The following is an 11,243-nucleotide window of genomic DNA, read 5'->3' on the forward strand; positions in this document are numbered from 1 at the left end:
GAGAAGGTGTCAGACGTTCACAGGTGCAGCTGTCTCTGAGCTGTAAATCATGTGCTTCTTGATTCCATGTATATTTAATACGGGCTCATCACTACATGACGCTAGATACCGGGTAGATGACAGACACGTATATCCAGTGCTGAGCTCTTATGTTGTACATACTGGACTAAGCGGTTCTCGTCTATCTCCGGCTCTGCTACATCTGTCCATCCGCAGCTATGGCTCAGTTCACAGCTGCATTGTTACTTCCATATTTCTGACCCATGTTGGGAATATAAATATGAAAAATAGAAAATGCAGGAACCCATAAATGACGGACACCAGCTGTGCCCAACCGAACCCATAGATTATAATAGGGTCTACCAAGTTTGTGGCATGGGGTCTGGCTTTTTACCCTACCAAAGAGCTTACTTTCCTACACCATTTTGTCTGCCATTTGTTCCCATTTGTGCAGAAGTGAATAAAACACACGTATTACAGATTCAAGACTCAGGTCGACCGCAGACCTACGGGCATTTTTCAGGAGTTTTTTTCATGTGTTTTTGGAGTGGAATAAAGTTTTCAAAACCTTCTAAAAAACTGCTTCAAAAACATTTGGGAAAACTCTTCTAATTAATGTCTATGGGACATCCACTTTACTGTTCAGATGAGGAGATTTCTGGCTTTTTTTTTTCTGAAGAGGTTTTGAAATATTTGGCCTGATGATGGCACCTGTTCAGTGCTGAAACGCATCGCCTCAATAAAGTGACCATATCTTCTACCTATGAGCGTTTATCTTTTCCTGCAGCACCTAGAAGTGGTTCCTTGTTTTACTTCTACTTCCTATTGAGTTTGCAAAACAACATATTTCACTTCTTACATTTCCAGTTACCCCATCTGTTTCCAACCTACTGTACAAGCTCCCATCCTGCTGAGACCCCCAATGAAATCCCTTACTAAAATATAATAATGCTCCTTGTGTGCTCTTTTTAAAAGTAATAATGCACATTTAGCAGCTAATTAAGTGTGTCCCTCAATCAATAATAATGCCCACATGACCTTTAATGAATAATAATAAGGCCCAGAGAGACCACTAATTTAATAATAATTATACCCAGATGCCAATTAATGAGTAATAATAATAATGCCCAGAGAGGCCCTTTAATTAATAATAACAGAATGCACCCTTAAAGAATTAAAATGCCCAGAGCGCCCTCTTAATTCATAATAATAATGCCCAGAGAGCCCCCTTAATTAATAATAATAATGCCCAGAATGCCCTCTTAATTAATAATAATAATGCCCAGAGAGCCCCCTTAATTAATAATAATAATGCCCAGAATGTCCTCTTAATGAGTAATAATAATGCCCAGAGAGCCCCCTTAATTAATAATAATAATGCCCAGAATGTCCTCTTAATGAGTAATAATAATGCCCAGAGAGCCCCCTTAATTAATAATAATAATGCCCAGAATGTCCTCTTAATGAGTAATAATAATAATAATACCCAGAGAGCCCCCTTAATTAATTAATAATAAAAATTATAATAATAATGCCCAGAGAACCCCCTTAAAATTAATAATGCCCAGAATGCACTCTTAATGAGTAATAATAATACCCGAGGGCCCCCTTAATTAATAATAATAATAATAATAATAATAATAATGCCCAGAAAGCCCCCTTCATTTATAATAATAATGCCCAGAGAGCCACCTTAATTAATAATAATTCACAGAATGCACTGTTAATGAGTAATAATAATAATAATAATAATACTCAGAGAGACCCCTTAATTATTAATAATAATGCCCAGAGAGCCCCCTTCATTAATACTAATAATTCCCAGAATGCACTGTTAATGAGTAATAATACCCAGAGAGCCCCCTTAATTATTATTATTAATAATAATAATGCCCAGAGTCCCCTTAATTAATAATAATAATAATAATAATAATACCCAGAGAGACCCCTTAATTAATAATAATAATGCCCAGAGAGTCCCCTTAATTATTATTATTAATAATAATAATAATGCCCAGAGTCCCCTTAATTAATAATAATAATACCCAGAATGAACTCTTAATGAGTAATAATAATAATACCCAGAGAGACCCCTTAATTAATAATAATAATGCCCACAGAGCCCCCTTAATTAATAATAATAATGCTCAGAGAGGACCCCATATTAATAATAATACCCAGAATGCACTCTTAATGAGTAATGATGTCCCCCCTTTATTAAAAGTAGTAATGTCCCATAAGAAAAAATAAAATACATTCCACTTTTGCGCAATTAATGACCACGCACACGCCATGCGATGCACTGGCAGGTTGCTGACATTTCGTGTGGCTCTGTTTTCCTGTAGGCCACAAGCCTAAAGTGGCCTGTGGCTTACAGAACAGACTGATATTGCAGGCATATTATGGCACCACACTACGCTACTGGTTGATTGCATAGTTTGGTTAATACTTCCGCCAGAAAACTCAAACAACGTACATATACAACCTAATAAATATGGGAGAGATTTATGAAAATGAAAGAAAAACTGACTTTGTTGCCCATAGCAACCAATCACAGCACTGCTTTCAATTCCAGCAGAGCTCATAAAAAATGAAAGCTGCGCTGTGATTTGTTACTGTCCACAAGAAAGACCGTTTTTCTTTCAGTTTCATAGATCTACATATATTAAATGGACGCCCCTCACTGCACCCGACGTGTCGCACAACTATAAAGCTTGTGCGTAATAAACAAACAAGAAAAGGTCAGTAACCTGACCGCTGCCATAAAAAGGATTATAATGGCCGGTCATGATCTAAACTGGACAGAAAAACATGGTGTGGCTGATGAGCAATTTCTAAATTAGCTATCCCCATATATCAGGGTGTTATCCTTCCTGATCTTATGTCTATTAATGTCTCCGCAGTCATGGTCATCCACGCAGGAAGGGAGATGGCAGCCGTCATTGTTCCAGACCAGGGACATTGGTGTTTTTGTGTGAAGGTCAGTGTGTGTGTAAACGGATATAGAAAGGGTTAATTGTGGTCAAATCCGGGCCGATGTGGGACAAACGTAAAGGAGCACTCCAGCAGAATGTATTTAATACTGTATAGGCTGTTATTTAAGAATAATATAGAGGGTTTTTATTTATCTTTTTAATATAGAGGGTTTTGTGTGTAGCTGTTTTAAATTATACTTCATTTTTGGGCTGTTTGCCATCTCCATTCCCCTAATATGTTCTCGAAAGATAAACTACATTTCTGAGGATGCCTCTGGTTTTGGAGTCTCATTATATACAGCGGGTGAAATAAGTATTGAACACGTCATTAATTTTCCAAGTAAAATTATTTCTAAAGGTGCTATTGACATGAAATTCTCACCAGATGTCAATAACAACCCATCCAATCCACACAGGTGAAGAAATCAGACCATAGATATCCACAAATGAAGTTCTGTGTAATAATGAGAAATGACACAGGGAAAAAATATTGAACACACTTACTGAAATTTATTTAATACTTCGTACGAAAGCCTTTGTTGGTGATGACAGCTTCAAGACGCCTCCTGTATGAAGAAACTAGTCGCAGGCATCGCTCAGTTGTGATTTTGGCACATTCTCCCACTCTTCAAATCCTGAATGTTCCTCACTTAGCCAAATCAAACCTCCTGCTTTGCACTGATGAGGGGCAAACATCCCAAAATATGTGTCTATAAATGGAGTATCTGGTTTAGCTTTTTATCATAAGTCGTGGCCGTGGCAGTGATCGTTAAAGAATCAATATTAACTTTTACGATTGCTCCCCCATTAGGTCCAGTATGTGTGATTTCCTGTTGCCTTGCTATCCAAAACTGAGTTTCATAAAGGGTGTACCAACATAAAACTCACATCTTACTAGCATTCATTACCTCTTTGTTCAATAAAATCCCTTCTATCAAATTTAATTGATTTTCATCCCTGCAAATCTGTCACATATTATGGATTATGGGTTAATCACAGCAAAGTACGATTGTCCCTGAAGACACAATAATAATTGGCTCTGGGACGACCACTGTAAGTCAAAAATCTTGTAAATTGAGACTGTATTATTAACCCAAAATTAAGATCTGTCGCCAGATCAGAATTGGCCAGTTTTTACTTTTTTTTTTTTACCGCTGCTCCTGTGTTCTATTTACATACACCATATGGCAGTGTCAGAGATATGGGCCTTTTTATTTAGTACACACAATATACAAATCTTTTTGGCTTTACCAAGGAGTAAATTACAGGAGAACAATCAGAAGAAATGTCCCAAAGAATCCTTAGGCCAACACACCCGTATCTCTAGAGCTGTATGGTGGATTTATAAATAACAAGAATAAAACAAAACTAAAACAGAATACTCAGGGGAGCAATGGGAATAAAATAAAGGGCAAAAATGGTCACTTTTGACCCTGTGACAGGTCCTCTTTAAAGAAAAATGAGCAGATAACTAATGCAGAACAAACAACTTCTTACATGTTTAAAGTCAGAAAAAGCAGCTGAAAGCTACAAATCACTTTCTATGTTGAGGACAGGGCCCTGTACAGTGCACAATGTATCTGACAAATAAAATGGAGACGCCTCACCTGTTGTCCAAAGGAACATATCATCCCAGAACACATACACTATATAATAGAGCAGTATAGATCATGTAGTACTGCTGGATCTTGTATTCAATCATTTGGCTTGTCTTTGGCGTTGTAAGTTGAGTTTGGCTTAAACTTACAAGTTTAAGTTTAAGCTTACAAAGCTTGGTATAACAAATCTGACAATGCATTATAGTTCATGATAAAAAACTATATTGATAGTGTTACTCACTTCTTCGCGATCCAGCACTGGATGTGGCTTCTTCCTTCTCTCTCAGCCATTAATCTCTGCTCTTCTGCACGTCATGTTGCCATTACAACCCGACATTCTCCGGTGATGTCAATTGCTTGGTTCTTGTAGTATTTAGGTTGTTGGCATCTTTATTGCTATCGTTCTCTGCCTCCTAGTTCTTGGACCAGTTATACTACTCAGCTCTGCTACACTCCTGGTCAGGTCTGCCTTAGACACTGTGACAAACCCAGCTCTGCTATCATACTGGATAACTGCCTTGGATTCTATGAAAAACTCAGCTGTGCTATGTAACAAGGAAACTCTGCCTTATCACTGCGCTAGTGTCAGCCTTGGACTCTGCGGCAAACCTAGCTCTGCTATACCCCTAAGCAACCCTGCCTTATTCCTGTGTCTGTTTTTTGAACTCTATACCACTGAGGCCACATTCACATCAGTATTTTTCAGCCAAAACCAGGAGTTGGTGAAAAATGCAAAAATGATGCATGCATTTCTATTATATGTTTCTTCTGATTGTCCCACTCCTTGTTTTAGCTTACAAATACTGATGTAAATTACTAGCCAAATACTGAACGTGTGAACATGGCCTAAACCAGTTTTGCTGCTGAACTTCCTGTTATTCAACTTTGCTTCACCGATTTCTTGTTGGTGACTGAACTCTGCTACTTCGCTGCCCTATTCTGCTACATTGATTGCCATGACTTCAACCCTGCTATAAACAGTGACGTGACTTCGTAAGTTTCTATGGTCCCATTTCCCCACCTCCAGTTGCCGTTCAATCATATCAGTCTTTGTGGTTCCACCTGGATCACTCTGCTGCACCAACTCCATGTGTCCGTGCTGAATAAGAAACCATCTCACCAGAGACATAACAGATGGGATATGTCACAAATATCTGATAGATCAGGGCCTTTCATTTTTAAGCAAATACTGTCATTTCCTTATTTATGGCATATCATTTACCAGGACATTCCTTTGAACTGGTGCACAATTTTCATGGAGTTACATAGAAAGCAACTTTTTTTTTGGCCTGATACAATATTCATGAGCACATAACTTGAATAGATCCTGAACTCATAATCATGTTCCCCATATACCAACCACAGAATGTCTCAGCTATGTCTCTTGTCACCAATGAATTATTCCATTATTTTACATGCAGGGTGACCCAAAGCACTGATCACGTAACACGGACTGTGCAACGGATCCATTCTGAGAGATGATCACATTATATGACGATAGTGGAGAGAACAGATGTGCTGTAAGAAGAGGACTGATGGAACGGATTGACGAGACAGGCAGAGAAACATTTGTATGAACACATTTTAGATAGGAGGCTCGGTTTGGCCCAACATGGGGGTGTGCATTATATATACATACATACTGTACAGTGAAATCTCTCCAAAACACCATCCCTTTTAACCAGACCAGAATGATAGATAGATAGATAGATAGATAGATAGGTAGATAGAAAGATAGATAGATAGAGGGATAGAGAGATAGATGATAGATAGATGATAGATAGATAGATAGATAGATGATAGATAGATAGAGGGATAGAGAGATAGATGATAGATAGATGATAGATAGATAGATAGATAGATAGATAGATAGATAGATAGATAGAAGGATAGAGGGATAGATAGATAGATAGATAGTGAGGATAGATAGATGGATAGATAGATAGATAGATAGATAGATAGAAGGATAGAGGGATAGATAGATAGATAGATAGATAGATAGAGGGATAGATAGATAGATAGATAGATAGATAGATAGATAGATAGATAGATAGATAGAAGGATAGAGGGATAGATAGATAGATAGATAGATAGATAGATAGATAGATAGATAGATAGATAGATAGAGGGATAGATAGATAGATAGATAGATAGATAGATTGATTCAAAGAGAACAGAACAGCACCAAAAGTTATAGAGTTGGGTGCAAGGCCTTCCAGACAAAGATCCTGTTTGTCATATCAGCATATAGTCAAAGAGAAAAGCAGGCAGCACTCTAAAAATGTATTAGCCCATCAGATGTGTCAACCTTTCGGCTGAGAACAGGCTTAGGCTTATGCGCCCACGATGCAGAAATGCTTTGGATTTTTCCTGAGCGTTTCTGCATCTCCCTGGCAGAAAAAACGCATGCGGATTGAACATGCGGATTGTACATGCGGATTGTACATGCGGATTGTACATGCGTTTTCCTGCCAGGGACATGTGGATGTGAAGCGTTCTTCACTTGCATTTCCGCATGCGGGTTGACAAGCAGTTTCCAAGCGATTTTAGCATCACTTGGAAAGTGCTTGAAACTTGGTCACACTAACGGCATGGATTTATATAGTGTGACCAAGTTAATAGTTGAAAAAAAGATTAAAAATGGTAAAAAAACAAACATTATACTCACCTTCTGATGGCCCCGGGTCTTTTCTCCGCTTCATCCGGTCTTCCCGGTGTCTCGTGGTGGTCTGAAAGGATCTGCCATGACGGTCGAGTGACTCGTCACATGACTAAATGACATAATGGCAGGTCCTTTTAGACCATCGCGAGCCGTAGAAGAGACCGGACGCTGCGGAGAAACAACTGGGGGCCATCGGAAGGTGAGTATAATGTATCTTTATTTAAATTCTATTTTTAAACAGGTTCTATGGTACCCGAGTCTGGAGGAGAGTCTCCTCTTCTCCGGTTATAGGAAGTTTCGCCCCCAGGTACATTTCGCCCCCGCACATTTCGCCCCTATCATTTCGTCCCCAGGAAGATTCGCCCCCGCACATTTCGCCCCTGGACCGGGGCGAACTGGGGGCGATATGTGCGGGGGTGAAATGTGCGGGGGCAAAACATCCTGGGGGCCAAATGCTGGGGACGAAATGTGCGGGGGTGAAATGTACCCAGGGGCGAATTGCTGGGGGCGAAACATCCAATTCCCCCTCTTCTCCAGACCCGGGTACCATCCGCACATTGAATCGCTTAATATCCGCATGTGCAGATGTAGTCATGCAGATATTAAGCGATTCAATGCAAGTCAATGGTGGCGAAAACGCATCGTTTACGCAAAATAATTGGTAATGCTGCGGATTTTTCTGCAATGATAATACGCAGTGGAAATTTCCGCAGCATGTGCACAGCACATGCGGATTATCATTGGGGAACATTGCAGACCTTCTACCAAGTGTTTTTTAAGTGTTTCTGCAGCAGAATTGCCGCTGCGGAAACGCTTAAAAAACGCATAGTGGGCACACAGCCTTAACCTTCGTCAGGCCCTCTGTGTATATCTCTGATGCACTGCAACTCCCACCTGTGACAATCTATTTGTCTCTCATACACAGTCCTGTCTAGGCCCATTACCTTGAGAGTTGTAACCTCTGGGTCTTTCTGCTAGGTGTCGTCACCCAGGACCCGTCTCCATATGATCACTCTGACTCTTAGTCACTCCTGCTCTGCATATCACTATGTCTTTTCTTCAGTCTGCTCTTACTTTAGGAACATTCCAGAATGCGGCACTGCTCACAATGGACCTCAGGTCCTTTCTCTATGCACTCTGGCCCTATATGACTCTCTGACAGGAAATTATCACTTTCCCTGCAACTCTTCCCCTCACACTCTGGGCTAGTCCCAAACTTTAACTCTAACTGTCCCTATGGTCAAACTACACACATTATCAATATCCTCAATACATTTAACGCATTTCACAAATCACACTATACATCACAGTTCACATTGCATCGCATAACATGCGGGCAGCATGTCCATCTTCTTACATTTATATAATTATGACCTCCAAGTTCCTGTTATGGGACAGATTTATTCCTTATAGATCTTGTTAGTGTTACATTTAGAGGACATGGGGCAATGGAGGGCAGTGCTACTAATCCTCTGTGTAATGTCCTGGCTCCCACCCAGTCATACACTGTATGTATTGACATATATCATATCCCATAGACACAGCTCCTAGTATATAAAACCTTTGCACGTTGTCTGCCAGCATTTCTCTGGGTTCCCCATTCAGGATACTGTCTGTATAGTTAAGAGGGTATGAGCCTGTAATGACCCAGAGAGGCTCAGGAAGGGAGGGCTCAGCTTATTTACAACCCTGCTAATTCTGCACTGACTGATTTACAATGAGATAATCGGCTGGATATAAAGTCCTAATAACTATTATAAATTATTCATCTGACAAACTCAAGTACATTTATCAATATGGCTGCTATTACAGCAACCAGAAAAGTTATGATTGGATTCCGGGAAAGACTGGCTTTGGGCAATGGACGTCCCATTAACTGTCTGTCTCGCAATCGCTACTTAACTTTTGGAAAGTTTTGCCATTTGTATCACAGCACTATTTTTGCAATGAAAACAATATAAAATATGGCATAACTGTGATGGGCTCCATTAAAAGGGTTTTCCTATTTGGGACATTTATGCATCTATCATTTATGTCCAATAGATGCGGCTCTGCTTATGTCTTGAGGCCCCCGTGGCTTCATTTACATGGATCTTCCCATTAATTTGTATGGGAATTCTGAAAACCGCACAGTGCGCTTGCACTATAATTTACCGAACAACCATTTAAGTGAGTGGGGTAGAGAGGCGTGCATGGACAGCTTCCCTCTGGGCCCGGTGTAACAGGCCAGAGTATACCCGGGGTTAAAGCGGCCTAGGCTGGATTATACCCTGGAGGATAAACTGGCCTAGTCCAAACTATACCCAGGGGTATAAAATAGACTATGTCAAACTATACCTCTCCAGGCTACAATATACCCCCCCCCCCCCGGGGGATAAACTGTCCAAACTATACCCATGTAGTGGGAAGATATCTGTGTTGTTAATCACATGATGAAGATTGATCTTACAATACAATGTGACTGGGGAGTGTGGCGCCCCCTGCGGGTCCAGTAGCCACAGAGGTACTGCATCTCACCCAGAGGTGTGGTACCCCAGTCTCAGGTAAGGAGGGAGCACTACCCGGGACCCACACACCCACATCCAATACAATCCACTTCAGTAGGAAAGGGCAAGATTGCTCCGAAGGGAGAGCACAGTCCCTGGTTCCTAGCTGGAGGGTGGAACTAGGTAGAGGAGGTCGGTGGAGGAAGAAGTTTAGTGGAGCACAGAGGGTAGTAGTATAAAAGAGAGAGTGGAATGTTCTAGAGAGAGTCAGAGTTCTGAGTTCTGAGGAGTTAGAAGGGTACCGGCCCTTAAATAGTGGAGAACAAACAGGCTCAGCTAGACAACCGGAGGCTGCTGCATTTTCAAGGTGCTGCAGCCAACATCCACAATACGTCGCTGAAAAGGTGGCTGCATAGGGTCCAGGGGACTGCACGTCACCCTACAAGGCCCGAGGTCACTGGCTGGGGACACTGGGTGTGAGGCGCAGGGCAGGAGGGCGAGAGCCAGTGTAGTGAGTCAACCTGGAAAGGTACATAGAACGGGGTCCTGTCTAAGTGCTCCTGAGATACCCGAGAGTTTGCTGGACCACTACCCCGGAGGACACAGGATGACGTGGGCGGTTACACACTGGCCATTGTAACCTGGAGAATTGAACAACTGTGAGTAAAACCTGAAGACGGCACCCTACTGTGTCCTTGAATAATTGCTGCGCCATCACCAGCCCTGCACTACACAGCACCAGCAACATCTACCTCATCAAATTATCAACTACACCACCCTGGAGCTAAGCTCTGCCTGTGGAGAGCTGAACCAACTCTGCTGCATCACCATCAGCTCCAGAGTATCTGCACCGCAGCGGCGGCCCCATATAGCCGCATACCACAGGTGGCGTCACGAATGTTATCTCTAAAAACTTTATTCCCCTTTTCTTCATCTTTAATTATTTGACCGCCCGGGGCTACGGACCGGATCACTGCCACCGTGTCTACCCCGAAAAGGACCAGCCCGGCTACCGAGTACCCCATGACCCCAGGGGGCGCGTCACTAGCATCTGAGATGTGTCATGTTAGTTGTAATTACTCAGATGTTAGAGTTCCACAAAGATAAAGATGACTTTGCACATTTCTCAATAGTATTCACTCATTAAATTAAAAGAGTACTAATCTAAACCCTTAGAATGCAATTGTAACTTGTTCTTACTTCCCAAAACCAGCAAGGAGGCTCCACCAGTCAACAGTATACCAGTGCCTGAAAAGGTATGGAGCCTCATTGGGATTGATATGAACGATCCTCTCCAAGGAACATCAAACAGCAAAAAATATATAGTTGATGCCACTGATCATTTCTCCACGTGGATGGAAACAGCAGCTGTCCCAGATAAGAGTGCAAAGTAAGTAGCAAGTTTTTTGTACTCCGCTATTTGCCGCCTTGGCTGTATGGACACTCTCATTAGCGACCAGGGACGAGAATTCGTAAACTCAATCATTGATAACCTATTGGATCATTTTCAAACAGATCATCG

Source organism: Phyllobates terribilis, unplaced genomic scaffold, assembly GCF_046119375.1.
Source record: "Phyllobates terribilis strain yellow unplaced genomic scaffold, ASM4611937v1 Scaffold_9__5_contigs__length_417890890, whole genome shotgun sequence".
Taxonomy (NCBI): Eukaryota; Metazoa; Chordata; class Amphibia; order Anura; family Dendrobatidae; genus Phyllobates; species Phyllobates terribilis.